Source organism: Triticum aestivum, chromosome 4D (genome assembly GCF_018294505.1).
Source record: "Triticum aestivum cultivar Chinese Spring chromosome 4D, IWGSC CS RefSeq v2.1, whole genome shotgun sequence".
Taxonomy (NCBI): domain Eukaryota; kingdom Viridiplantae; phylum Streptophyta; class Magnoliopsida; order Poales; family Poaceae; genus Triticum; species Triticum aestivum.
In genome coordinates, this window is record NC_057805.1 from 476,954,977 (window position 1) to 476,980,181 (window position 25,205).

A 25,205-nucleotide genomic window follows, 5' to 3' on the forward strand; every position below is an offset into this window, starting at 1 on the left:
TAGTGGGTACTGGAAATGTTCTGAGCCCACATAAATATTTTCAGTTCGAACGGACGCTGAAAAATGTCGTCATGAATAGTGAAAGTGCTTTTTGCTTGGCTTCTTGGAGAAGCCACCTTGAGGGCCTTTTTGGTATTTCCCCCCTTGGCTTCTTGGAGAAGCCACCCTTGGGCTTGGCCTATATATAGGGGTGGAGGGGGCTGACTAAAGGATCATCCCTTGCTCTCATACACATGCCATGCATTATCTGGCTTCTTCTCTCCCTCCCACGAAAAGAGTTTCGTAGAGCCGTAAGGCTGTCTCGGTTCCGGCAGGAACTAGTTCTGGACGGCGAAGCCCTGCCGGATAGATGACACCGTATGTGTGCAACTCTTTAGAGAGATCGTAGTTTCGGTCTTAGTTCGTGAGTGCCTCCCGAAGGGCTGTCCGTGTGACCGTAGGAGTTTCGAAGGTCCTCCCGAAGGGCTGTCCGAGTGACCGTTCGAGTTTCGAAGGTCCTCTAGAAGGGATGTCCGCGACACCGTCCGGGGGGCTGTTCGACAGCCTCCCGGAGGGCTGTCTGAGGAGCAGATGAGGGTATACATCCTCGCGGTTGGGAGGTTGTAAATCCTAGCTGCGGGGATCTGCACCGCCGATCGTCATCGACTCTACTTCCCGCTGCGCTATGAGTCGGTAACGAAAAAGATCAAACCATGTATGCAGTCTCCGTAGTGGTCCTGGGCTGGTGCGTAGGTCGGAAAATTTTTGTTTTCTGTCGCGTTACCCTACACCCTCGGGGGCCCCCTGTTGCTCCACCGACGTACTTCTTCCTCCTATATATACCTACGTACCCCCAACGATCAGATACGGAGCCAAAAACCTAATTCCACCGCCGCAACCTTCTGTGCCCACGAGATCCCATCTTGGGGCCTGTTCCGGAGCTCCGCGGGAGGGGGCATCCATCACGGAGGGCTTCTACATCAACACCATAGCCTCTCCGATGAAGTGTGAGTAGTTTACCTCAGACCTTCGGGTCCATAGTTAGTAGCTAGATGGCTTTCTCTCTCTTTTTGGATCTCAATACAATGTTCTCCCCCTCTCTCGTGGAGATCTATTCGATGTAATCTTCTTTTGCGGTGTGTTTGTTGAGACCGATGAATTGTGGGTTTATGATCAAGATTATCTATGAACAATATTTGAATCTTCTCTGAATTCTTTTATGTATGATTGGTTATCTTTGCAAGTCTCTTTGAATTATCAGTTTTGTTTGGCCTACTAGATTGATCTTTCTTGCAATTGGAGAAGTGCTTAGCTTTGGGTTCAATCTTGCGGTGTCCTTTCCCAGTGACAGTAGGGGCAGCAAGGCACATATAGTATTGTTGCCATCGAGGATAACAAGATGGGATTTTTATCATATTGCATGAATTTATCCCTCTACATCATGTCATCTTGCTTAAGGCGTTACTCTGTTCTTATGAACTTAATACTCTAGATGCATGCTGGATAGCGGTCGATGTGTGGAGTAATAGTAGTAGATGCAGGCAGGAGTCGGTCTACTTGTCTTGGACGTGATGCCTATATACATGATCATACCTAGATATTCTCATAACTATGCTCAATTCTGTCAATTGCTCAACAGTAATTTGTTCACCCACCGTAAAATACTTATGCTCTTGAGAGAAGCCACTAGTGAAACCTATGGCCCCCGGGTTCATCATATTAATCTTCCAACACTTAGTTATTTCCGTTGCTTTTTACTTTTCTTTTATTTTACTTTGCATCTTTATCATAAAAATACCAAAAATATTATCCTATCATATCTATCAGATCTCACTCTCGTAAGTGCCCATGTAGGGATTGACAACCCCTTATCGCGTTGGTTGCGAGGATTTATTTGTTTTGTGTAGGTACGAGGGACTCGCGCGTAGCCTCCTACTGGATTGATACCTTGGTTCTCAAAAACTGAGGGAAATACTTACGCTACTTTGCTGCATCACCCTTTCCTCTTCAAGGGAAAACCAACGCAATGCTCAAGAGGTAGCAACAGACAGCGTGCACGAATCGCACCCCTCCGCCGCTCCCCCATCTCCTCCTTCACCATTTTCTCCACTCTTCCGATGGCTTCCGAGGAGCCGTTCTACAGCATATTACCCGGCTGGGTGGCCCGCCGAGCCCTCCGGATACGGGCGAGGCCGCTCGGTGCTTCACCAACCTCGCTTGGCCCGACGGAGCCAGTTGCCGCCCCAAGCAGCCGCGTGGTTCAGCAACTCGCCGCTCCAGTTCAGCTCGATGAGGAGTGGCGAGTTGCTCCACGTCGGCACGGCGGCGAGCACACCGGTACGGGCGTTGTCGCTGCCGCGTTGTACCGCGCCACTAGTGTCTGCGGTGCCGCGCCTCCCGTTCCTGCGGCAGCGCCATGCAGGCAGAGACAGAAGCCGGGTGCATGGAGAGCGACGAGTCGGTGGCCAGCTTCTCCGTGTCCGCCGCCATCATCGACGAGAAGTAGAACACGGGAGGCCGCCGCCACTTGGGTCCCATGAAGGCCACCGCCGAGGCGACGACTGCGCATTTAGGTGGTTTCTTTGCTTCTTCGTCTCTTCCGAGGACCTTCGTCGACCCCACAAAGTGTCTGCCGGACATGAGGAAGACAAAGGGATCCGCGGGCGGCCATTTAGATTATGTACTCCCTCTCCAGCTGGCGGGAAATATTTGATCTAAGAATGGATAAATTGTATGTATCTATAACTAAAATAAGTCTAGATACATCCATTTCTAGGACAAGTATTTCCGGACGGAGGGAGTATTAATTATACCAAGAGAGCCGGATTGGCACCGCTTAGTTCATGTAAATGTAATGAAATCCATCATGTTTATATGAAGATCCTGCTTTTTACGAAATCCTTCAAGCTTATATGAAATCAATCCGTGTTTGCACGAATTTCATCTGGTTGGTTAGTGTTGTGAAAATGTATGCCGCTGGCGTTTGATGTCATCCTCTGCGGAAGGAAGCGGGGGGAAATTTGCCGGCTGCCGTTGGAGATGCTCTTATGCTGGAAATAATAGAGTGACATCCAATCCATTTGAGTTAATTGCATGTATGATTGTCCCTCTATAGAAAGTTAATTGCATGTACAGTGTACACGTGACTTGCAGGGTGGCTACAGCTTCGTACAGAAAGTTAAAAAGAAACAAGTCCATCCTTAATCTTGTATTCTAAGTACTCTGTGGGTTCCACTGTCAGTACAGTAGCGAAAGAAGTATATATTAAATAAGTAATATATAATATAAAAACTAAAGTTAACGACAGAATTCGAACTCATGTCATCGCGTTGCGAGCATCCGGCGCTAACCAGTCCAGCACATTTTTGTTGTAGACCATGCTGGAGAATATCTCCATGTCTACTCTTATACTCCATCTGTTCCTAAATATTTGTCTTTTTCAGATTTCAAATGGACTACCACATATGGATGTGTATGTAGACATATTTTAGAGTGTAGATTCACTCATTTTTCTCCATATGTAGTCACTTGTTGAAATCTCTAAAAAGACAAATATTTAGGAACGGAGGGAGTAGAAAACAGAGTTGGTGATGATGGTGTGCGTGCCATCCTGCAATATAGGCAGTCGGATTTATATCTAACGGATAGGAAGGAAAACTATGGCAATTTTGCAAAAATATACCCACACCCCTCTCCACGTTCGCAAATACGGCCTTCCCTCGTTCATCCTTTTCTCTCACAAGATAAACTACTCATACAAATGCATCTTGATGTTCCGTGCAACGCACGGGCATCTAGCTAGTTTCTTTTAAAATAGTTACTGCAATAATTGGGTTGAAGTGATATATTTTATGTCTGCCCCGAATGATTTCAGATTCACTAGTAGTAACAAAGAAAAGGATGCCTTGTTAATTAACAGAAAACATGGTGAAAACTATCACATGAGGCCGATAAAAACGAGGCACACTGGGTTCAGCGTCATCGTCACTACAGCTGTGCGCACGCGAGAAGTCTACATATCGAGGGGGCTACTGAGCGAGGCACAGAGACACAATGTTTGAGAGAGAAACCAATTGACAGATTACGATCAAATCGAGTTGTCACCCTTCTGCTGTCATTGTTGGGGCGGGGGAGGGGGAGGGAGAGAAAGACATATCAAGAGTGTGTGCGGTAGGCACAGAGGCACAACTAGCGAGTGTGTGTGTGTATGTGTGTGTGTGTTTGAAAGAGGAGTGGATAGATTACTATCAAGATCGAGGTGCCACCCTACTCCTTCGGTGTCGGGTAGTGTGTGTGCGTGTGTGTGTGTTTGAGACAGAAGCCAGTCGATAGATTAGTATCAAGATCGAGGTGTCACCCTACTCCTTCGGTGTTGGGAAGTGTGTGTGTGTGTGTGGTTGTGTGGGTGTGGGTGTGTGTGTCGGGGGGGAGTGACACTTACATATCCCTACTTTTATAAAAAACAGAGTTGGTGATGATGGTGTTCCTGCCATCCTACAATATAGGCCATCCGATGTATATCCGACGGATAGGAAGGAAACTATGGAAATTTTGCAAAAGATACCCACACCCCTCTCCGCATTTGCAAATAAGGCATTCCCTCGTTCATCCTTTTCTCCCACAAGATAAACTACTCATACAAATGCATCTTGATGTTCCGTGCAACGCATGGGCATCTTGCTAGTAGGGAGGAGGAGTTTGTGTGACACATATCTAGCTATAATAAGGGATAGGTAGATAGCATTTGTGCGAGGCATGCGTAAAGCATCATGAAGATAAACAAAATTGTGTGCATGCAAGTGCCGGAAAAAATGAAGCGGGAAACAATGTGTGTGTGCGCGCGCGTGCGTGTGTGTGTGTGTGTGTGTGTGTGAGAGAGAGAGAGAGGGAGAGAGAGAGAGCGAAATCTCAAAACAAAAGGTGCTCTGCTGGAATCCCATTGTATGTATTCATATGGTTCCGGAACTCGAGTTAACCTTAGGCATATGTGTGAGAGACATTATTATACTTTGAGACATTAGTGGTTGTGGGTGGGCGGAATTAAAGGGGTGGGCGTGTTCGACAGAGAGACCGTTTGTGTTTCTATGTGAGCGACTTGTAGGACGGGGTAGAAAGACGAATTCTAACCTTGACGGAGGGAGAAAAATACACGAAGTGCGCGTGTGTGATTCCGATGCCCAGAGGGAAATGAGATATGTATGCGTGTGAGAGAGATTGCACAATTCATTCACGTATCACTATCTAGCGATCGTGGACGTGCATCGCTTGAACATAAATCAATATCTACTTCGTATCGTGGCCAAAGGTACAATATCGATTCAACGCTATAAAGATTGGACACTCACATATCACATTTTTTCTATTTAAATAAACCTTTTCAGTTGTGCATGCCAAAGTTACAGTGATGTTTCTTCAAACAACCAATGTAGCTATCATGTACATGCACCATTGTTACTCTTGCATTCAAAATCATTAGTCTTGGATGATTTAAGGTTCTATTATGAAGTAATATATGTAATATTCATATATGAATTCAACGGGTACGCAATTTATGAAATGGAGGCTATGTAATCATATGAGGTAACACTTTTAAGTAGCGGACTACAATATCCATTTCTTTTTGTGCGCCTCTACACTAACACGTCAATGCATTATGTTTAAAGTAAATAACCAATTGCACTAAATTATCTATTTACACGAGAAATACATAGGCTGAGCGTTTGATCCCTTTTTTTGTGAACGCACCACTACACCCGTACGATTGGCCGCGCCCGTGTGAACGTCCAAGTTATCGGCGCATCATCCCGAGTTATTGTCTTTTTTCTGGGGTGGACTTCACACCAGTTATTAACTGCTGACGTGTGCCCCGTGTACACAGTCTCGCATGACCTTCCCGCTAGCACGGTCCAAAATTAGTTGAAACTGGATACGAACGATCCCGCGGGCGGCAAAATCTCCCGCCTCCTTCTAAAATTTCCGCCACCTTAGTCTTTAGCATGCGAAATTCCCCTTTTGTCCTTGGTGCACGGAGACCAACAGTTACAATACCGCCCTCATCTACATAATAGGTCGGGGCTGCTTTGGTAACTTCTAGTTCCCCCCACTACATGGCACCCCCATTTCCTCTCCCCCTCCCACAAAAACGACTAACTCCATAGCACCAGAGCATCTCACATCACGCCGTCCGTACTTCATCGGCCTTTCTCCCCTCCCCTCTCGAAACCCTAGACTTCTCATCCACCGGCGTACCAGAGCCTATTCACTGCCAGCGGCGTCCACCTTGCCGGATCTGCTTCTGCGGCCGCATCTACCCCTCCCACCTCCCCTAGAAACAAGTAGACTACTCATCCACCACTGTACCACAGCCCATTCAGTGCCGGCCTTGTCCACGGCGCCTGATCTACTTCGCCGGTACTCTCGTCAACTGCAGCGCATCTGCAGCGGCTCATTCGTACTCCCCACCGGAGACGCTTCGTCCGCACCCCCCCCCCCCGGAGCCGCCCCACCGACGCCCCCGTCGACGGCCTCTGATCCACTTCGCCGACACCTTCCTCAACCCTACCGGAGCTGCTTCGCTGACACCATCGTCAACCCCACCAGAGTAGCTTCGCCTATACCATTCTCAACCCTACCGAGGCCGCTTTGCCAACTCACAAGTCCACGGCCTCAGATCCACTTCCTCGCACCCTCATCCAACCTACCGGAGCAGCTTCTAACGCCCCGTCCACGGCCGCAGATCCGCATCATCGACACCATCCTTAACCCAACCACCGGAGCAGCTTCACCTACGCCCTCGTCCACGGCCACAAATCCGCTTCACCCACACCGTAGTCCACCCTACCGGAGCCACTCCACAAACACCCTACTCGACGGTTCTAGATCTCCTTACCAGACCCCCAACAGCCAGCGCAGCGTCATCACCCTTGACGTTTCTAACCTGATTCCCACCGTCTAGCAAGATGCCAAGCACCCGCCACAGCCTAGGTACTTGTCACCTTTAAACCCGTCCAGCATCACCTGCCCAATGTACTTCAAATATAATAACAGGTCGTTGTTACCTATTATGCAGCTGGCAAAAACTACAAGGACGATGTTTCTTCTGGATCTAACAGCTTGGCCAACCAAGATCCTGGACCGAGGCATTGCTATGATCTTGTAAACGCGTCTCTCTCTCTTGTATTGTTCTGTGCCTGCCAGCGTGCTTTGCTAGGATTTTCGACCAGTAATCCCTTTGTGCAGACAATGATTTCTACTACTGGCTGCTAAATTAGATATGTAGATGTCATACATGATACTACCTCGTACCTCCATTCCTAAATATAAGTCTTTCTAGAGATTCCACTATAGGCTACATACGGAGCAAAATGAGTGAATCTACACTCGAAAATGCATCTATATACATCTGTATGTGGTCCATACTGGAATCTCTACATAGACATATATTTAGGAACAGAGGCAGTACATTACACAAAATCGTAGGTGGCATGTAGGAATTCCAGTGCACTACATTAGGCTCCCTTAGAGTGCCTGCTAGTCCAGCACACAGAGTCATGGCTAGTTTATGCTACGCACACAATCATTAATTGGTGGTTTAAATATGCGCAAGGGATATGCAATGTATTATCATGTAGAGATGTCTGAAATTAGCCGTGTCAACTTGCAGATAGGGTTACACAATGAAAAAGTACAAGATGTATGTGGCAATTTCATGGAACATCGCAAAAAAAGGAGAGCCAGCGGTGAGCCTATACAGTGTGCTATGGTACGTCACTCCTCCATTGCAATCATCGTGACATGTTATTTGTATGTCAGTTCTATTGGCCAAGTTTCTTAGGGACAGTTATTACGAGTTATCCTAAGAAAATAAGCACCTGTGAATATAAGCTCCATGTAATAAGCCAACTAGTTCTTTTCATTGCGTTTTCAGCTTATCTTTGGTATGATCAGTGAAAAGTCTAGATTGCATTATATTTTTTCATTTTGCTGCCCATATGAAATTAATTTGACTTGCAAACATCACAAATTGAACCCAGTGCAGTAATTAATATGATAGGAAAACAGACCATCACTATTTGCTCAAAATGCAAATACAAAGATACCATCTACTTGGCACAATCTACTTTGGTCAATGTTTTCCATAGAGATCCCATTGCCTAATTCAAACGAAGAACGCATGACCCACATTTAAATAAAGAACAATTATTTATTGAAATTCAATGGTCCAAGTGGCTGGTTATTATCATATAGCAGCACCACCTGAAAGTATCATATAGCAGCAACAGTAGCTCGTAGCAACTCATCATACAGCAGGAGCAGCAGCAGCAGTGTACAATTCATCATATACCTGCAGCAGCTCATAGCAATTCATCATATAGCAGCAGCAGGAGCAGCTCATAGCAATTCATCATATAGCAGCAGCAAGAGCAGCTCATAGCAATTCATCATATAGCAGCAGCAGGAGCAGCTCATAGCAATTCATCATATAGCATCAGCAGGAGCAGCTCATAGCAATTCATCATACAGCAGCAGCAGGAGCAGCTAATAGCAACTCATCATATAGCAGCAGCAGCAGCTCATAGCAATTCATCATATAGCAGTAGCAACTCATAGAAATTCATCATATAGCAGCAGCAGCTCATAGCAATTCATCATATAGCAGCAGCAGGAGCAGCTCATAGCAATGCATCATATAGCAGCAGTAGAAGCAGCTCATAGCAATTCATCGTATAGTGGATCAGAATGAAAATTTGGCAAAAAATCAGAGGAGATCCTCACCTTGTTGGATGAGCTCATCCTTCAACAGCACCTCAAGGCCACGGCCTGGGAGGTGGGCAGGGGGAATAAGGTGCCTTCTGCCGTAGTGTGGCATCAGCCGTAGTTGTGTAGCGCCTGCCGGAGTAGTGCGTTAGACGAACCACAGTGGAGCAGCTGCTGGAGACCATGAGAATGAGGGGCGGCGCCAGAGGGAGGAGCAGCCAGGGAGATTTGCCCCTACCCGCCGGCCATGTAGCCTAGCTGGACAGACCATCGTCGAGGACCAGGCCAGATGGGACCAGTGGCGACGGCTTGCTGGAGGAACCCTAACGCTGCAGGCAGGGGATCAAGGTAGAGGGAAAGGGGAGAGGAGATGCAAGCGGGCAGGGCAATGAACGCTTGCGTGTTTGTTTTTACTTGAGGGTGACGTGTGACGCGGGTGTCAGCAGTTGCATTTTGAGTGTAATATAGGCAGACAACAGAGTCATTTCACTATTCCCCTTCCCTTCAATTTTTAGTGAGGTTCTACCCGAAACACCCCCCTCCAAAGCGAAATTAGTTAAGCCCAAGCCCATAACTCAAAAATGACTTCTTTACATCTTTTATGGCTTATTTTGACAATAAGCCCTGAAAAGGCGGAATAGAACTGGCCCTTAACCTGCAATTCAATTGTGCGTGCAATGATGAATCACTCCTGCCTGCTATAGTGTACATTTAGGCATCATCATACATGGCATAACCTAATACATGTGCATTCCATTGTAGAATCTGGAATATGCAATGTTTATGTTAGTTCATACGTTGCACATGATGTTTAAATGCCCCTTAAATCTGGTCAGTCAAGTGATGGTCTTTAAGCCTCCTTCTTTGCTTCTTTTCTTGATATGTAAGATTTGCTCACACATCTGTTCAATTGCTTGTTTGCATCAGCCAGCCATACTAGGACTGTTTGCTTTGATTACTTGTTGTTCTTGACCTAACACTCTAACAGAGCTTGTCAACGATTTAAACACTAAGGGCTGCTGTAGTGGGGCCTTTTCTAACTCATAGGTGACATAAAGGTTTGGCTGTACACTAAAGTAGGCTCTCCAAGAGTACCTGGAGATCCAGTTCGAAGGTATGCCTAGTTTTTACATAGTGCAGACATAGTAAATGCTCATTTCATTGTGTGCAAGTGCAAGAGATGCGGCATGTTTCATTATGTGGTGTTGTTTTGTTATAATCTCATCCTTTTGTGTTCACAGACTGGAAAGTATGCATATTTATCTTCCAAGGAGACGAGTAACTAGTTTGTGTCACCTTGCAGAGGGGGTGCAATGAAGATAAGATTGAGGATTTCCAAGTACAAGATGTTAGGAAGGAGCCTTGCAAGAGAAGTAGGAGCTGCGCTGAGCCTCTTCAACCTGTTAAGGTAAGTCACTGTATCCAACTCAACAGTTCAATTCCTTGTTTGTTTCAGGCATAGTTAATTTGCTCTTTTCAATTGCTTTATTTGTCCTCAGTTAATGAGATGCCCAAAGAATGATGCCTGATGTTGGGTACTTGTATAACTATTAGTTGACATAATTAAAGGCCTTACCATTTAATTACTCTGCCGAAGTGTGCCTGAAGCTTTGAAGTCTATTAACCAACTATTATTGCATGAGGCTCACAATCTAGTTTATACTAGGCTAATGATTGCATAGTTTTGCTTGATGTAGTATGTTGTATGAAACCCTCTGCTGTTCATTATGCTCCCTAAGACTTTAATTGAGCTACAGAATGGCCAACTGCTTGCTTACTTCTACGCAACGTGTTGTCTAAATTTGTAACTTGTCTGTGTTTTGGATTGGGCCCCAACATCATGCTCCTCTGGTGAGCTAAGAGAGATTTCTGTATGCAGGCTGCACAGACTACCTTTTTATAATTTTTAAAATATCACCTGCTTATGCTTCATGACGTGTAACATTATTGTTAGTCCTGTTTTGCCATGTACAAAATAGTCTGTCTTGCTCGCTTCACTGTTGTAACTATATTTTTGCCCTAGTCATGTGTACTTACAGAAACATTTCAGGATGAAGTGACATCAACACAAAGATCTGCGAGCAGTGCGGCATGGCCGTTACCGAATGATTATGGATTGGAATTGGAATGTGCTGATGTTCTCGAGCATCAACTAGAGGTGGCAAGACAACGTGTACATGATTCTCAACGTACAATCAACAAGTTGAGACTGGACATGCAGGTATTAGATGCAGGAGTCAAAAAATGAAACAACACACTAAGGTAACAATGAAGGAATTGGAGATTTTGCAGACTGAAATTTGTGCTATCTAAATCCGGCCAATCCTATTTCCTGAAGAGATTATAGTTCAAATGGTAAGTTATGTTGATGCGCGTCCATGATGTATGAGCTGTATTTGCCTATTGTATGTAATTTGTTGTTTGTGTATGCTTTATTATCACTGGTGCCGAACCGTAATGCCCAGTGGGTATAATCGGCTGTAATTTCTTTATTGTATAGTGTAGGATTATTCTATGTTTCTATGCCTTAGTCTCTTTATTGTATAGTGTATGTTTTTTAGAGGTGATAGTATAGAGTAGGATAATTCTTTGAATATGCTATATCATTCAAACGGGGGCCAACTCGCCCAAACGTTGTAGTGACCATGGCCCTCCACAGGCCGTACGATCCATGGACCATCTACGGGACGGACGATCCATGGCCTTCTATGGCCGTCAGATCCGTGGGCCTTCTATGGGCTGTCGGATCCATGGGCCTTCTATCGGTTGTCGGATCCATGGGCCTTCTATGGGCCGTCGGATCCATGGGCCTTCTATGGGCCGTCGGATAAATGGGCCTTCTATGGGCCGTCGAGTCAATGGGCCTTCTACGTCCCGTAGGATCCATGGGCTTTCTATGGGCCGTCTCATCTATGGGCCTTGTACGGGCCGTATAAGGGGCCGTAAACAGGCTAGAGTGGAAATCGTACGTTTTATGGGCTGACCATAACGGGCCGTTAATAGGCCGTATTTGATGATGCTATGAAAATGGCCCAACAGATTAACGGGCCACAAACGGGCCGACTGTATCCACAGGCTGAATTTGGCCCACAAGCAGAAAAGGCCAGTAAGGGGCTGTAAGTAACCGAATGCTGGAAATGAGCCCAAAAATAAATGGGCCCTGAGAAGACCGAAAGGTAACACGGGCTGGAAACGACCCAATGGAATAATGGGCCGCTAATGGGTATAAAGTGATACACTGTTCATTACGGGCCGGTTTCACCACGGACCATTAATGGGCCAAGAGTTACAAAGGGACTCATATGGGCCGAAATACGTCATGGGCCATACATGGGCCGGAAGTTACAACGGGCTGGAATCATATTGGACAGCCTAGATGACGCTACTGGGCCTAATTCTGTTAGGTCGTAACGGGCCGTGAGTTAGCGGGCTGTAAATGGGCTATATGCGAACATGTCGTTAACAGGCTTTCCGTGGGCCGGACCGCCACCTTTTGACCAAGTCAAACGGGCCGGCCTTTTCCTCGGAATGAGCCTCTGTTGGGCCGTGCCACGTGTCGACGTATCATAGGCGCCTTGCGTCCAATGAGTGGATGACATCTGTCCCAACGGTGAGCCGACACATGTTTCCTCCAGCCAATGATGATTTTACACGTGGAAAATCCCCATTGGTTGGGGCTGTTAACGGGTTATCGGATCCAAAACCGGACCCGATAGCTTAACGGCGTTCCGTTACGGTGGATGCCATGTGTCGGTCACCCTTGACGAAAGCACTTCCATGACGCGCGATTTATCGTTATGGAAGTGGACACTTCCGTGACGATAATTTTGGTAATGTCATGGAACACTTCTACGACAGCACAGGTATGACTATCTTGATTCTATCATAAATTTGTCATGGATGTACATGCATGACAGAAAACGTGACCTACTGTAACAAACACGTATCATCACGGAAGTGTCTTTTTTTGTAGTGCATGCTGCGGATGTAGCTATTCGCGGGGAGGACTACATGATCAGGGGGCAGCATGCCGCCCTCGCGAAGGCCCTGACTCCGGCATGATGTGATCGATGATGTGATGTTGTGTTACTTTTGGTTTGGTTTGTTGAACTGTTGGGTTACTTTTGGTTTGTTGAACTGAATCTCGTTGGTTATGGTTTGTTGAACTGCATCTCGTTGGTTATGCTAGTAATCTGGTTGCTATCTATATTTGTCTGTCCTTAAATTTTCCTGTGGTATATTTTTCTGTCCTGAATCTATGGTCAGTTGTGTTTAGATGTTGTGAACTATGATTTTAGGTGCTGCAATGATCAGACATGTTGTGTAGGAAATCAAATGCATGCTCCAAATGATATCATGTAAACCTTGGCAAACCTGGACAGTATAAATTCAAGAAAATGCAAAAACAAGTAAAACCTTGGCAAACTATCTATGTTTGTGTAGGAGATCATGTGTGCAAAATTTGAAGTGATTTAGAGGAGGTCAAAGATATTTGAATTTGAGAAATGTGCTCCAAATGAGCTCCCTGGCTAGGGTAAACAGCCCATTTGTAATCAAATTATTTTGGACCTACTCTAAATGAGCCAAATGTTTTTTTATTAACACATATTCACTTTCCATAGTTTAGATTCGAAGTCTCACTATTTTTTTAATTAATTTTCATATTTTTACATTTTCTTTTGAAAACATATGCTTTAATATAAAAACTATTAAAAACACGTTTTGAAATATGAAAATGGAAAACTAACTTCAGATCCTTCTTATTCACTTTAAAATAAAGCTTTCGTGATTTTTTTTAATTTTTCAAAAACAGAAGGTAACACCACCTCCTCTCCTTGAACTCTATGAACTCATGTACATGATAGCTCATATGTGTGAAGGTTTTCTCATGAAAATGACCATAGACCAAGTTTATGATTTTTGGTTGGTAACATGTCACATAAGACAACATTGTGTGCAGGTTTTATATTTTCTTAAAATTAATGGTGCTCATTTGGCCTCGATCATGCCAGCTAGGGTTTTTTCATCAAAATGACCATAGACCATGTTTAGTATTTTTCCTCGTTAGTGTGTCTTATAAAACGACGAATGGCGAAGGTTTCATATTTTTTTCGATTTTTTTAAATTAGTTATGCTCAGTCAAAGCCTTCGAAACCCCGTTGACCAGCTCAAAACCCCTCTAAACCCCGCGTGGTTTCGCCTAACCCTAGCTCCCAACGTCAGACGTCCGATCATACTCTCGCGCCAAGCGACAGCCCTCAGATCTGGTCTTCTAGAAGGAATTAGGTGGGCTGGCTGCGTGCAGGCTCCGCGCCGTTGGATCACAAGGACGGCTCCACATCGTTGGATCGTGGGGCGATCCGCGAGAGGCGATCCTATTGGTTGTGCTCGGCTGCTCGCCCACCACTGACTCCTCGAAAAAAGACGTTGTTATTGGGCCCAAAAGGAAACCAAGCTCTGGTTGTGCCGTCGAATTGCGTCGTTTTTTTGCATCGTTTGCTCTGTTTTTTGTGAACGTGACGGCTCTGTATTTTGCATCGTTTGAAATCAATTGACATTGCGTAGCAAATGACCAAATTTTTAAGGGCCAAATTTATTTTTATCATGCAAAATGGCCACAAACTATTCAAAAATTGTCTCTTTTTGTTCATATAATATATATGACCACGGATTCCCACACGTGCAATTAGCTTCTTTTTCTTCTTCTTTTTCAAACCACCGTTTCCCACGCGTGTACACTCCCGATGTTGCAGTGGGTTTGAAAATGGGTTACTTCACATTTGACCCCGTTATTGCCACGACCAAATAACACGTAGCACTACGGCTATTTAAGCCACCCTCTACCTCTGCCATCCCTCATCCATCTCCCATCCTATCTGCCATCTGCCCTTCTTGCTCTTCAACCACTTCTCCTTCTTCTAGCACATCCTCAGCCATGCAGTACACCAGACCAACCTACCACTTCCCACCCACCGTGCCGGAGAGGCTCTACCCTCCTGGCGTGTATGTTGAGCGCACACTACGTGTGTGGGCAATATCAAGGTGGAGGACCGCAAGGAACTTCACCGAGTTCTTCCTCACGTCCGGCTACCACCACCTCCCGCGGGGATCTCCAAGGATGTTCCGTGTCGAGGAGGTCATCCAAAATGGGGTGGTGGTTGCTCTCCATGCCCACTTAACCAACACATTCGACGCCTTCTACCTCCTCGGCCGGGTGTTTGGTGTGGCTGTGAGTTCATCGCTTTCACCACCCACAACATGTTCACGGAGTACACCAACATCTTCCCCACCGCATCCCACATGCACACTCTTCCGTACCCCATCGACAACGCCCCGGGGGAGCAGTGAAGGGCGCCCGGAGGAGGAGCGAGGTGGATAAGGCGGCGTCTAGGGTTCTAAACCCTCTATCTATTTTATTTTATTTTTAGTCTATGTTATGTTAAAGTTGTAATCCCATTGAACTATGTAAGAGATGCTATGGGCTTGTTGGCCCTTTTATCAAGTTCTATTATTAAGTTTTCTATCTATTCTATTATGAAGTTCTTCCTAGTTTCAACTATGTGATCGTGCTATGGGCTTGTTGGCCCTATCTACATGTATGTTGATTGTTTTCTTAGAGAGCTCGCTTTGTTAGTAACCACCTAGTGCATGCAGCCACAACAAACCCTTCTTTTCACACAAGCCACAAATATGTAGGCACCTAGCTAGTGCATGCAGCCACAACATATTTGTTCAATTTATTTGTCGTAGCAAAACGGGTGCAGATGCGAGTGGATCGAAAAGGCTGCAACTGATCGTAAAAAATGATGCTCTAAATCGAGTAGACAAATGTGCGAGAAGAGAGGAACCAGGGCAGCGACCGTCACTACATCCGTGGCGGCTGGCGTGCACGAAGGCAGCTCAGTCAGTGCATCGTGGCGGCACGCATCAGCACATGCAGGCTCGGTCGACACATGCAGGCTCGGTCGGCGCATCGACGCATGCAGGCAGGCTTGTTGGGTGCATGCATAGCAGGCTTCTGTCGTGGCGGCGTGCGCAGGTGTTTAATGCAAGGGACGGCCCAACGAAACCACGGCCCAACGGTCGAACAGCTTCACCCGGCCCCACTCGTCAGAGTTAACAGTCAAAGCACTGACCCGACGGCGACGTCCATTGTGACCTCTTTCTGAGGTTTTCGGGCAAGGGAGTGGGGAAAACTGAGAAAAAGTTAAGAGCGTGGGGATGGATGAGTAGAGCTAAGGAATCAGGGGCACAGATGTAAAAAACCCTTTATGAAAACCTACATCCAAGTGGATATATATATCCGGATCGCTCCAACACAAAGTGCTTGCCAAAGGAAAAAGTGTAAAAAGGAAAGGTGATGATCACCATGACTCTTGTATAAGGGTAGAAGATAAAAGTAAAAGATAGGCCCTTCGCAAAGGGAGTCAGAGGTTGTCATGCGCTTTTATGGTTGGATGCCAAAAATCTTAATACAAAAGAATGTCACTTTATATTGCCGCTTGTGATAAAGACCTTTATTATGCAGTCCGTCGCTTTTATTTCTTCCCTATCACAAGTTCGTATAAAGCTTATTTTCTTCGCACTAATAGATCATACATATTTAGAGAGCAATTTTTATTGCATGCACCGATGATAACTTACTTGAAGGATCTTACTCAATCCATAGGTAGGTATGGTGGACTCTCATGGCAAAACTGGTTTAAGGGATGTTTGGAAGCACAAGTAGTATTTCTACTTGGTGCAAAGAATTTGGCTAGCATGAGAGGGAAAGGCAAGCTCAACATGTTGGATGATCCAAGACAATATAACGTTTCAGATATAGGAAAACATAACCCATTAAGTTGTCTTCCTTGTCCAACATCAACCTTTTAGCATGTCATATTTTAATGAGTGCTCACAATTACAAAAGATGTCCAAGATAGTATATTTATATGTGAAATCTCTCTTCCTTCAATATTCTCTCATGAATTGTTCAAGTGACCAATTCCGCATTTGCTAACTTTCAATAAGTTTACTACCTATACTTATTATATGTGAAGTCATTACTCCCCATGTTATAAGCATATGAGACATATCAGATCTATGATATTCAATTCATTCCATCATTTACTCATAGGATATACGTGAAGCACGTGAGTAAATGACAAACTACTCCAAAAAGATATAAGTGAAGAACACTGAGTAGTCAAATAATTAACTAGCCATGGGAGGATTCTTTTTCATTCAAGATTTCAGATCCAATGGTTTTACTCAAACAGCAAGTAAAATTGAAAATACGCTCCAAGCAAAACACATATCATGTGACGAATAAAAATATAGCTCCGAGTAAGGTATACCGATAGTTTTGAAGACGAAAGAGGGGATGCCTTCCGGGGCATCCCCAAGCTTAGGCGCTTGAGTCTTCCTTGAATATTACCTTGGGGTGCCTTGTGCATCCCCAATCTTAGGGTCTTTCCACTCCTTATTCTCCTCATATCGACATCTCACCCAAATCTTGAAAACTTCAACCACACAAAACTTAACGGAATTTCGTGAGATAGGTTAGTATGATAAAGAGTAAACCATTCACTTTGGTACTGTCAAAGACAAGGTTCATAATTTTTCTCACACAATTCCTACTGTACCATATCATTTCTACAATTTATATCGAGCAATATAAGCCATAGAAACTAGAAAACAAGCAAACTATGCAATGAAAACAGAATCTGTCAGAAACAGAACAGTCTGTAATGATCTGAACAGAAACCATACTTATGATACTCCACAAATTATGAAATAAATTGGTGGACCTGAGGAATTTGTCTATTAATATTCTGCAAAAAGAATCAACTCAAAAGCACTCTTCTGTAAAAAATGACAGCTAATCCCGTGAGCGCAAAGTTTCTGTTTTTACAGCAAGATCACATTAACTTTCACCCAAGTCTTCCCAAAGGTCTTATTTGGCACTTTATTGAAACAAAAGCTATAAAACATGATTACTACAGTAGCTTAATCATGTAAACACACAGAAACAGTAAGGGTAAATATTGGGTTGTCTCCCAACAAGCGCTTTTCTTTAATGTCTTTTAGCTAGGCATGATGATTTCAATGATGCTCACATAAAAGATAAGAATTGAAACATAAAGAGAGCATCATGAAGAATATGACTAGCACATTTAAATATAACCCACTTCATATGCCTAGGGATTTTGTGAGCACATAATTTATAGGAACAAGAATCAACTAGCATAGGAAGGCAAAACAAGTATAACTTCAAAACTTTAAGCACATAGAGAGAAAACTTGATATTATTGCAACTCCTACAAGCATGTATTCCTCCCTCATAATAATTCTCAGTAGCATCATGAATGAGTTCAACAATATAACAATCACATAAAGTATTATTTTCATGATCTACAAGCATAGAAATTTTACTACTCTCCACATAAGCAAAATTCTTCTCATTCGGAATAGTGGGAGCAAACTCAACAAAATAACTGTCATGTGAGGCATAATCCAGTTGAAAATTAAAATCATGATGACAAGTTCCATGGTTAACATTATTCTTTATAGCATACATGTCATCACAATAATCATCATAGATAGCAACTTTGTTCTCATAATCAATTGGAACCTCTTCCGAAATAGTGGAATCATTACTAATTAAAGTTGACACTCTTCCAAATACACTTCCATAAATATCACACTAAGATTCAACACCCTCCAAAATAGTGGGATCACTAATTCCTAAAGTTGACACTCTTCCAACCCCACTTTAGATTATAGTATTATTCATACTCCAAAAGATATAAGTGAAGTTCATGGAGCATTCTACAATTAATATAGACTACCCAATATCCAAGCTCAAAATATATAAGTGAAGCACACGAAGCATTCTATAAAACCATACTCAAAAGAATTAAGTGAAGCACAAAGAGCAATTCTATAAGATCATACTCAAAAGATATAAGTGAAGCACATGAATCATTCTATAAATCGATGAAGGGACATCTCATACTAGCATGGTTCTTAAAGAAAAAGAAAAACACAAAGGATACAAATCATGTGAACAAAACAAAAACTGAGGTATACCGATAATTGTTGAAGAAGAAAGATGGGATGCCAACCGGGGCATCCCCAAGCTTAGATGCTTGAGTATCCTTGAAATATTTACTTGGGATGCCTTGGGCATCCCCAAGCTTGGACTCTTGCCTCTCTTTATTCTTCTCATATTGATAGCTCCTCGATCTTCGAACACTTCATCCACACAAAACTTTAATAAAAACTTTGTGAGATCCGTTAGTATAATAAAGCAAATCACTACCTTTAGGTACTATTGCAAACTCATTCCAATTTCATATTAGAACTATATCTACTGTATTCCAACTTCACCATGGTACATACCCCCTGATACTACCCATAGATTCATCAAAATAAGCGAACAACACATAGAAAACAGAATCTGTCAAAAACAGGACAGTCTGTTTTTTTTTTGAGAAACCAGACAGTGGGAGAGGCTCCCACTGTGTTTGTATTACTCAAAACTAGGATAAAATGTACATGGTGCAGTTACAGGGTACTAATCCTCCACTTTGGGAGGGATTAGCAGCTACTTTTATTGGTGGAAGAGTCAAGGAGGTTCTAAGTTTTGTATAAAGGAGAGACTAAAGTCTCTCTTATCAGTCCTAGTTCTATGCTGGAGGAGGCTAAAATCATGCTTAAAACGCTCAAGCCAGGAGAGCAAAGTGGGGGTGATGCTTCTGAAGTGCTTGTTATTTCTCTCTTTCCAGATGCTCCAAGCTGCCTGTAGGAATATTTCCATGAACATGGGTTTGTTCCAATTTTTGCTGCGTGACTAATCCATTGAAGTCTGGATCCAGTGTCTTGCCATGTGATCCCAAGGATGGACCAACATTGTTTACTGAAAGGGCATTGGAAGCCCATATGTTCCACGTCCTCTTCCATTTGTTGATCACATAAAAGGCAATTGTAGTCATCTCCAATGTTGTAGTGCCTCCTCTTGAGCATGTTGCGTGTGTTTAGGCGATCAGAGAGTAGTAGCCACCCAAACACCTTGATTTTCAACGTCGTCTTCGCTTTCCATAGCCATGGTATGATTGATGTGCATGCACATCCCTAAAGTAGAACTTGTAGTATCTGTTTGCTTTGTATTCCTTTGATCCCCAGCAGTATGTCCAGGTGTCATGGGGGATCGGGTCATCATTGTTACCAGCATTGATCACGTTTTGTTGCAGATCACGGACTTCTTGCAGTGCTTGAACTGAGAGTGGAAGGTGGAATGTTTCATGCAGTGACGTGGAGCCCAAGAATGCTTTAACTGATATATCCTCATTTTTTGCGTAGGAGAACGCGCGTGGGTATGTTTCATCCAATGTGTTGTCCAACCACAGATCCTTCCACATAAGTACCGTGCTGCCATCATGTACATTTGCTTTGGATATCCCTCTATAAATCTGGGTAAGCTTGAGGACATCCCTCCACCAGAAAGATCCGCAAGGCTCCATGGCATGGGGAATCTTGTTTGTGTAATCAGTCGACCATATAAGCTCAAACCATGGCACATTGTGTCTGTTATAGAATTTATGTAGGTACTTGAGGAGGAGAGCTTCACTTTGTATACGCAGGTTTATGATTCCAAGACCTCCACATTGCTTTGGCTGGCAAACCATGCTCCAGGCCGCCAGTGAGTTACATTTGTCCCCTTGTTCTGTCTTTTTTGTCCACATGCATTTTGTTCTTAGTTTGTCGAGAAGTTCCAAGATCTTTGGCGGTAGTTTGAGAGTGCACAGAGCAAAGATGGCTAGAGATGTGATCATTGTATTGAGGAGCGAGAGTTTGGCTCCATAAGACATCAATGCGAGCATGCTTGTCATCTGTCTTTCCATCGTGCAAACTAGTGGCATGAGATCTTGAACCGAGGGCTTGGTAGTCCCAAGAGCTAGCCCTAGGTATGTGAATGGCATGGACCCAACATTGCAACCAAAGATAGTGGAGAGCTCATTATAGCAATTGGCATCACAATTGATTGGGATTAGTGTGGATTTGTGGAAGTTTATCTTCAGCCCAATGGAGGCAGCATAGTCAGAAAGGATGTTTTTAATCGTTCTGGCTTGATCAGGGCAGGCGGGAAGAATGATGATCGTGTCGTCCGCATATTGGATCACGGGGTAATCATTTTGGTTCTGTCGTTGGAACGGAAGATGGATTCTTTGTTGCCTGAAGGCATCATCGATGGCAGCTTGTAGGAGGTCAGTGGCAAGCACAAAGATCAAAGGTGAGAAGGGATCTCCTTGGCGCACCCCACATTTACAGAGGAATTGTCTACCTGGGACACCATTTAACAGCACCGCTGACTTGCCAGAGGAGAAGATGCATTTAACCCAGCGAAGCCACCTATCATCAAAGCCCATATGTTCCATAATCGTAAGCATGGCATCATGTTCAATCGTGTCAAATGCTTTGGCGAAATCCAGTTTCAGGAGGATGATCCTTTCTTTGGAGGCTTGGCACTGGTGGATATATTCGAAAGCCCAAGCTAAACAGTCCTGTATTGACCGGCCTTTGAGGAAGCCATATTGATTTCGGTGGACAATTTTGAGTATTAGTTTCTGGAGTCTGTTTGCAAGTAGTTTGGTAAGAATCTTGAGACAACAATTGAGCAATGTGATGGGTCTGAAATCAGAGACTGTTTCTGGGGACCGAACTTTAGGAATTAGTGTAATAAACCCCTCATTAATACTTTCAATATTGAGTCCCCCCTCATAGAACTGATTGCAAAGCTCATAAAAGTCCTCTTAATAATATGCCAGCATTTTTTGATGAAGATACCAGAGAATCCATCCGGACCTCGTGCACGATCGGCCGGCATTTCCTTTGATGACAACATCAATCTCCTCCTTGGTGAAGGGAACAGTAAGTTGATCCAGTCCCTCCACTTTTTTGATGATGTTTTGCAGGTTAAATTTCATTTGGAACTCTCCTGACTTGCCCAATCTCTCTTTAAATGTTTGGTATATGACAGCCTCCTTGCCAGCGTGGTCCTCTACCACCGTACCATCTGATATTTTAAGTGTTGGTATTGTGTTCCTCCTGTATCGCTCTGAGGCCAATGCTTTGAGAAATTTAGGGTCTTCATCACCAAATTTGACCCATCTAATAGTGCATCACTTTTGCCAATATTGTCGTTGGTAGCTCAATAGACGTAGGAGATGTTTCTTCAGAATTTTCCTGAAATTTTGCTCTGGAATGGTAAGGCTTCTGAGGTTTTCAAGAGCATCAAGGTTGGTTAACGCAAGATTTGAGTTCTCAATTGCCACTGACAATTTACAGATTCGTTTGCTCCAACATTTTAATTCATATCGGAGGGCCTTGAACTTTCTGGCAAGTAATGTGGGGGCATTGTTGTTATTCTTAAATGTCCTTGACCAGACAGATTGCACCAAGTCAAAAAATCCGGGATGTTCTGTCCAGTAAGATTCAAACCTAAAAAATTTACTGCGAGGAATGGAGATTTCAATTTTGACAGCACACGGGATATGGTCTGAAACTAGTTTTCCCAAGGGCATGACAATAGTGTTTGGGTAAGAAGTTGTCCAGTTGTTGGAAGTAAGGAACCAGTCCAATTGCTCGAGGAGTGGGTCAACCTGCATGTTGCTCCATGTGTAGGCCCGACCTTTAATTGGCAGCTCAATTAACTGTTGAGAGCGTATGATGCCATTGAAAGCTCTCATGTCATTCGGATTACCTCCAGGTTTGTTTCTGTTGTCGGGGCCACGGATGTAATTAAAATCTCCCACCAGAAGCCAATCTTCATTAGATGGTATATTGAGATTATGAAGCCACTCGGTATAAGTCACTCTGGAATCACCTTGACATGGGCCATATATATTTACTAGGGTCCATTCCTGGGGGGGGACTGTGTGGAGCAGAATTTAATGGCCAGTGCAAAATCTTCCTCCATGATCACTGTACCAGTAAAGATGGCACTGTTCCAAATGGTGACGATACCTCCGGATGCACCATGAGATGGGATGTAAGCAAATTTATCAAATCTCTTCGGGCAACAAGACTTAATGAACAAATCATCAATGGTGGGTTTTTTCGTTTCTTGCAGACAAATTATAGCGCAACCACTGGAAGAGATAGCATTAGAGGGAGCCAGAAGTTTAGGTTCAGAGTTTAAACCGCGTACATTCCAACATAAAATATTCCAGTTCAACATAAGCGACATGATAAGCTATAGCAAAATATGAAAGCAGTGGTGCAGGCGCCTTCAGATACTTCAAGCGTGAGACGGACCGTCGTCAGGTTCCGCCATGAGAGCTTCATCAGAAACTTCTTCGTGCGGAATGGCACATTTGTTGACTCCAATGTGTTGCAGCACCTGGACAGGGGTGGGTGGAGGGATGCAGTCCCCCTGATTAACGACCGGATCAGCTGGATCCACTTGAGCAGCAGCAACAGTTGGAACAATTCGGGGCTTAACTTTGGATACTTTGGACTTAGTATCAGAGACAGAGGGTATCTTGAAGCCATCATATTTACTGGAGCGATTGCTTCGACGAAGCTCAACCACAGAAGCAGGAACTTTGGCTTTCCCTTTCCGAGACATTGAAGTGCCCGAGCTCATAGGAGCAGCTTGAGAAGCAGTCAGAGAACCATCAGTAGAGGGAACAGAAGGCTGTTGAGGAAGCACTGCATCATCATGTACTGTCAGGCTCAGATCATCAGGGCTGATTGCATCCACGGGCGTTGCTTGATTAGGCTCATCCACTATTTCAGTAATTACTACACTGGGAGTAGGAGCCCTGTGTCCATTGTCAGTGTCCACAAGTAGCAAAACCTCTTCAGTCCCAGGGGACAGGGACCAAGAAGTACATCCGGGGATCAGACCAGTGTAGGAGACTGAATCAACAGTGTTGGACAGTTGTGGAAGCTGACAAAACAAAGAATTGTCCATGTATTTTAGCAATACTTACATTGAGCTGCACTGAGCTGTCACGAAAACCAAACCCTAAACTCCAAGGACCATAAGCTGCAATGATAGGCTTGATAGCAGCTAAGAGATAAGTGTTCAGCCGCAGCATGGGCACACAGTCACTGAGAAGTAGAGAGGCATATGTGTCCTCATTGGATAGCATGGAGAATTGCAGACCAGCATTGGATAAAGTGAGAGACAGTTCCATGGTATTTACCTCTTGTATAGCAGGCTCTGGTCCATGAACAGAATCACTGGACTGAGATGCATCTGCAGACAGAACACCAATTGCAGTACCACTGGCAGAAAGAAGTTGGTTGAAAATATTCAGAGGAACCACAACATAGCCATCAGACAAAGTAGCACTGGAGTGCGAGCTGCTGAAGATGGAGATTGAGTCATTCCATGCAGCAGTCAGGCTATCTTGCAGATTGTTGGGGGGAGGGATACCATGGTGTACCTGCAGCCCTTCTCCAGCCAGCCAGGCTTGAAAGTTAAACATTGCAGGCGGTGTGTGCGGCGGGGAAGGGGGTCAGACCCCCCACTGTGGCTGGAAGTGAACCTCTGCATCTTGCTCCTGTTCAGCATTGGCATTATCTGGTTAGTCCTGTGCATTGGCTGCCACATTTTGGGCAATCCAATTGTGCAGCTGCATTTGATAAATCTGTTCAGCAGTCAGGTTGTCACCATGCAGGGGATGAGGAATTCCATCCTCTGGTGGTGGATCCTCTGTAGCCGGCGGCACATTTGGAATGTGGGCATTCCAATCGCTGCTACGCAGCATAGTTACGGCCATAGTCCAACTCTGGCGGGTGCCCCCAAGCTGATGCATAACCAGACTCTTAGGGACAAACTTAAGATGGATCACTCTGACCTTCAGAAGCACAAATCTACGGTCCCCTCTAGGATTATGCCACTCAACCAACTGACCGAACTTATCAACAGATTTATGCATATAGTGATTTGCCTGGTAGTCATATGGGAAACCAATGTAGTGCAACCAAATCTCCGGCCCAAAAGAAGTGACACGCATGTTCAAAGCAGCATCATGTGGAACAAAAGAAATCACAACATGCTCATCAAACTCATCTTCATCAAGCTCAAACGTGGTGCCAACTACTGCATCTCTAGTGACCGTATGGGAGAATCCAAAGATACCAACACCAAGTGGGTGGTCACCTACTTCTGTAGGGAAAAACTCTGATTCATGGAGCAAACCTTCAATGATGTGATGGAGAGCTGCCTTACGGTGAAAGGGGATGACCCTGTTTGCTTCAGCAATGGCGAGGAAGTCGTGGCGCAGCAGAGGGATCGGGCCGATCACCATGTCGTCACGCACCCTTCGATCAGGTGGCCCAAGCCCGACGGTCATGCCCGGCGGGAGGTAGGGGATGACATTGATGGGAAAGTTGGCCATTGTCGGTGTTCTGCAGCGGAGCAGAGGATGGTGTGGAGGTCGAGGCGGAATGCGTAGAGGCGGCCTTTGGGA